Source organism: Mastigoproctus giganteus, chromosome 3 (assembly GCF_048544385.1).
Source record: "Mastigoproctus giganteus isolate SK-2022 chromosome 3, ASM4854438v1, whole genome shotgun sequence".
Classification (NCBI taxonomy): Eukaryota; Metazoa; Arthropoda; class Arachnida; order Uropygi; family Thelyphonidae; genus Mastigoproctus; species Mastigoproctus giganteus.
The window spans coordinates 44,873,735-44,879,734 of NC_143577.1; positions in this window are offsets into that span (position 1 = coordinate 44,873,735).

Here is a 6,000-nt window from a genome sequence, read left to right on the forward strand (position 1 = left end):
GGTATGTGGCTGAGATGGTTCTTCCTTCTTTTGCACACTGCTTCACCCGCATTCGAATTCTATTTTTACAGTCTCGTATGATGGCCAATCTTCCCCTATACAGCTTTCATCTCCTGGTTGATTTGTTTTGCTTTTCTGCCTTGCAAATGAAGAAATTTATAAGCTACCTTTTTCTGTATTCATGGCTCTAGTTCAGTAACCAATGGATCCAAAAAGAAACAAATTGGTTTCACGAGATCAATTTTTTATTCATTTCATCTTTGCAGTTGGTCGTGCATGAAAATATATTTTTTAAATAGTCTGATTTTCTTTTTTTGTACACCGCTGCATATTCAATTGCTTTAATCTTAAATATTATTGATGAAATGGTCCAAAAATCGCAGACATGAGTCGTTGAGCAAATTACAGTTGTTTGAATCAAAACGCAGAATTTCGCTCGCGTCCATTTAGGATAATTAGCCTTAGTTAGCTTTGTCCAAATCTAAATACGATACTTAAACGCCACTTTGAATACAAATGCTTCCAAGTAATTCGTCTTGTCGAGGAAAAACATTGCGGGGGTCAAGTAAAAATGCGAGGAGGATCTTCAAAGTGTACAGAAACTGAAGGAACAAAAAATTACGACTTTGCGTTTTCAAGACAACAATCTCATGCTTGAAATCGTTCGTAATATCCTTGGGAAAGTGCCACAAGCAAGATCATTGAGTGCAACTCTTGCATGAAATCTCCTCCTACGCCAAAACAATATTACCTGAGGAAACAGATAAAGAGCCACACTATTGGAAACTTGCCAAATATACTGATGACGTCACAGAGCATTGTTCTTGGACTCTGGAAAATGGAAGATACTGGTTGGAAATTAAATAAAAAATCTTCAAGCGTTAGTGTGTTACCCGAAGACAATTTGAAGAATGCAGTCGAGGCTGCTTATTTCTTTCTCCAAACACCTTTTCGTATAAATAGCATATTGTTTTCATGGCAACTAACGACCTCCAGAAAAAGTTGCCTGATTGGTAGAAAAAATTGGCAACTGGAAGACATGATGTGTATATTCATTTAGAACAGACAGGGAGTAAATGAGCTTGCATTTTTTTGTGGTGTTTGGGCGGATTTCCTCTCTGTTTTCTCATCACCCAATTGTTCAATTTATATATAAAAAACAGAGTTGGGACTTGAGCGCATTAGCTTTATTCGAGTCCGTGGGAAACTTTGCTCTCATTTGCCGAGTTTTCCTCAAATAATTCATTTTTCAGCACGATAAGTTTTCTTCATCAATTCTTTGTGATTGTAGTAGGAATATACTATCAGGAATTTCAATTTTTTTTTTCAGATAATTGCTTGATGTGATGCTCAGTTATACTTGACCGGGTACATCTTTTCGAGATGAAGGGACCACACGGATAACGCTTTTTCATTCTATTAGTGATTTTATCTGGGACAATCTTCCGACATCTTCAAATTCTTGAGAAGACTGGGGGGAAAAGGAATTGATAACCCCAGCACTTCTTCTCGTGACTGAGACAGAAAATAAGATTTTTTCACTAATTTGAATAGTTCAGTATAAGTATTAAATACCACAAATACTCGTGTACGCTATCCTCCAAAAATATGAAAATATCTTGGTGTAGTCATTGAAGGGAAAGACAGAATATCATCAAAAGTGTCCTTATAGGTCTGTTGTATCACGTGACATATCGCATCGTGGGCTACCTTTCTTACGATGGCAGGTGTAGAGGTGCACTGGACTCCAATAAATTGGTAAGGTAGTGTATATAATTCTTATTGCATTAAGTATTACCATTAAGATTATTACTATATTTAATACTACTCTTATACCACGTGAAATTAATAATTAGATAGTTTATTAAGCTATTCGCCTAAACCACTATACATTAAGGTGACGTTTCAGGTATCTTACCGATACCCATCATCAGACTATGCTGCTGACAGACTCTTGCCGATCCTCCCAGAAACATGAGGAAAACAAACATGCCTGAAATGAGGCCAGCATTTCAGCTATGTTTGTTTTTATTTAATTTAATAAGCGAATATCAATATTCGTGATTTGTATATTTAATAAACTAATAACCAAAATAAACCAGCTCATCAAAACAACATCCACTTCACATGCGCGAACCGAGAACATAAAAAAAAAAAAAAAAGTAATACCAACTGCCAGATTTCTATTTGTCCGATTTTAATTAAATTTGCAATGGTTCGATAATCCTTTCCCAAAGACCCTAAATTAAAATTTCCCGAAAATCCGTGCACTAGGAGTCGAGTTATTACATGCGGTCGGACATACAGACAGGCATGATGAAGACTATAGACGCTTTAAAGTTAATTAAATTAATCTTAAAATTCTGAAATATAAACTAAACTAAAGATTATTAATAAAATATCGAAACAAATTATATATTTTATTCCCTTTTTTTTTTTCTTATTCGGTGAAGAGGGTTAAATTCGAACAAGGAAAATTATTACCTTCAACTTCAACTGTCATTCTGGGATTTATCACAAGCCACTTGTGGCTTAAAGTATAAGGAAAAATAGTAGAAACGTGTCTTGAAGATTTCTCCAAATCGCTCATTAAAGAAGAAGGAAATATTATTGAAGAAAAAACCTGTTAAAAGTAGCGTACGTGATAAGTTAATAAATGGGGATATTAAGTCGAACAAGCAATGCGTTAAACAGAAAGCAAAGGTCACATCAAGATATAAACACGTCACACAGTTGGCTAAGATAATTACGGATGTGATTGTGAGACAGGAGCTAGTTCTTAAGTCAGCTGAATATGTGATGGCACGGATGCCTTTTACAATTTATGGTGGGGTTATAAAAAAAGGGTAAATGAGTGCTCATGTATTCTTAAAGATAACATTATAGATTTTGTAGCTGCCTACCTGCACCATAAATAAATGGAGGTTGCTATTTCCGTTTTTCAGACAGCCCAATAACAAATTGTCCGCTCCCATAATTGGTTGAATTAGGGTGGGACAAAATATCTAATTGGTAATCTTAAAGCACTTTACAGGAAGCCTGCGAGGCACTTTTAAAGTTGATAACACAATTTTGCTATTCAGAAGACTGTTTTATTATAAATTATCCAAATATCTCTTTGGAGCTTCTCTTGGGTTGTTTTAGAAGTTGTGATACGCTAAAGAAGCATTTCTTCGTGCCTTTAATAACTGTGTGTAAATTTGAGGGATGAAAAACCAGAATCAGATAACGTAACTTTCAAAGTTAACTTCACCAGCGCTCAGTATTTTTTTTTAATTTGATATCAAGATAATAAGTAAGACAAGAAAAGAAAAAAAAAGTATTTTTAATAATTATAAATGAAATGAAATTTAATATTATTTTAAGAAATTTAAATTATTTTCTCGCGACTTGAGTTACCAGGGTTCAAGCCGGTGACTGCTAAATACGGTGCTGTTTCTTGTATTCTTTCTAACTTGTGAACTCCTCTGACGGGTCGTTCAGGAGTATAAACATGATGTCATATTTCTCTGAATAAAATTATAAATTAGGCAAAAATGTGAATGCTTTTATGTAGAAAATTATACTTTAAATAAATAACTGTAATAAAAGTTTTCCTTTTCCTCCTGAAGTATGAAGTTGATTGGTATGAAAAGGATATTGGTACAATTAGACTCCCCCAAAATAGTCCCAATAACTAAATAGAACTGGCAACGTTTCGAGTTTCAACGTCGAAATCTCTAGCTTCATCTTCATCTTGGGGCAATAATTCGTGGTTCAGACAGCTACTTCCTGGACTGGACTTCTCATTTTGAATCTTCACAGTGGACCTACAAGTATCAATTGGATCCTTGGAGATCATCACAACCTTATGTTGGGACTTGATAGTGCCAGATACCTTCGTGGTATTGCATTGTGATATGGACATAACATTGAGAACGAATTGACCTCTACGAGAGAATCTGAGATGATTGTACATCAACATTGTTAATGGTACAGCTTTCTAAATAGGTTGTCGGGAAAGTTGGCTGGGGCCGCATAGTACAATAAATAAAAAAATAAATAATACAAGTGAACTCGGGAAAATTCCTTATCTAGACTTTAAAACCAGTACACAGGAACGCAAAGGTTTAATAAGAAGGTTGAATTTATGGAAAAGAAATAATCGGCAATGGGTTACAACATGAAGTTGCTAATATTTCTTGAAAGTCTAATTAACTAACAGAATCGACTTCATATCATGTATTGCCAACTTTTACTACCTTCTTTTTGCATAATTTTACAGAACCCAAAATTCCAGGCCCGAAGACGGATTTTGACATTGAAATTCGAATCATAGTCAATTTTATTTAATTATTGGGACTATTTGGGATCTAATAGTACCAACTCTCCTTTTTGCATACCAATTCAAACACTTCAAGTGGAAAGTGTCGTTGTTAAACTTTATTATTTGGTAGTACTCCAAAGAGACAATTTAGAAGAATTCCATCTTCTGTTATATTTTATAAACATTTATCAATCAACTCGCCCCTCGTGAGTAGTCAAAGTTATAGAAATAAAAGTCCTTTGCATTTCATAACTTTGACTTTTCGCTCACCGTTTTTCCTTTAGCAAAAGAGCTCTTTTCTTTTACCTTCACCTAAAAACCAAAGCCCATGAAATCGTAGATAAAGAAGTCAAACGGATCTCCGCGTATTTAGTGCCACAACCAGTTTATTAGCGAAAACGTTCCAGCATCTGCATCCACTGGACAATACAGCCCTCCTCCCCCTCGGTAATCTGTAACATGGGCTATCACAACTGTATAAAGGATCAGACAGATTTCCTTGATTAACATCCGCTTAGGGTTATTAGATCACTGGATATTTCTCATTTGGGAGTTGAAAAGAGGTGGGAGTGAGGGGTGATGGGGGGAGGATAATTCAACGGTGAAACACCGGGAACGGAAATAAACACATAAGAAGTGATAGTGAGTGTTACCGTCAGCTTACTTGACAATTATGTTCATTGTCGGAGAAACAGAAAGAGTGAGAGCAGATGGTTTTATTCCAAAAACCGAAAGCCAAAGCTAGACATCCTGTCTCCTCCATCATCCTGCTTAACTCTCCAATATACAGACATGTGCAAGCAGCACGCGCGGCTGGTTACCGATTGGGCCATAATGTTTACTGGTAACGACAATTCGCCGTTCGCCCCCCCCTCAACCCCACCTCTTTTCCCCCCTTCACCATCCGTGATCAGTGCACGCGCCAGCTCGTGACCCAAGCGCTACCCATATTCATACTGCACGTGCAAAGCGCATTGTTGACGTCGAATGAATAGAAAGAAACAGGGTTTTAGTCAATTAAACTGTCATTGGCCGCTATTATCGTGTAGCGGACCGACAATTTACCGTAAATGCGTGTCGGCTGCATGTTTCAACACAACAAACCCAACATCGAGGTACACTTCCGACACTTCCACCCAACTCTTTTTTTTTTCCCCTCCTGGACTGACAATTATTAATAATCTGGACTTGGACACTTTAATCTGGACTATGGGCTGTTATTTAGAAGATCTTTCCCACCCATTGAGTTGAGCAAAAACACACGTGCATGTTGTTCAAGTAAGGTCTTATCTTTACCGAATCTACGTTGGGCCTGTACTTCAGTCAACAGTACCTACGCCTTCTCTTGAAGTCAAAGATACCGATACTTGTATATCTATTAACGATATCAGTGTCTAGCACAGTGGAATTTTTGCTATCTTTTTGGACAAGAGTGGATTGAATGGTTTTATTCTTCAGAAAACAACACTAACCGAAATCCCACGCAATTACAGACAGCATATACTGACGTCTCACAGCCTTAGTTGCTTTGGCGCTTAATACACCTAACTTGATATCAATGTTTTCAGTAGAATCAAAGAGGCAATGAATACGTATTCTTCAGAGATGGTAATTGCATAGCAGGAAACCAATATTTGTGATAGAAGTATATATATTTTGCAACTGTTTGGTTTAATCCGAACGCGATCTCTAAA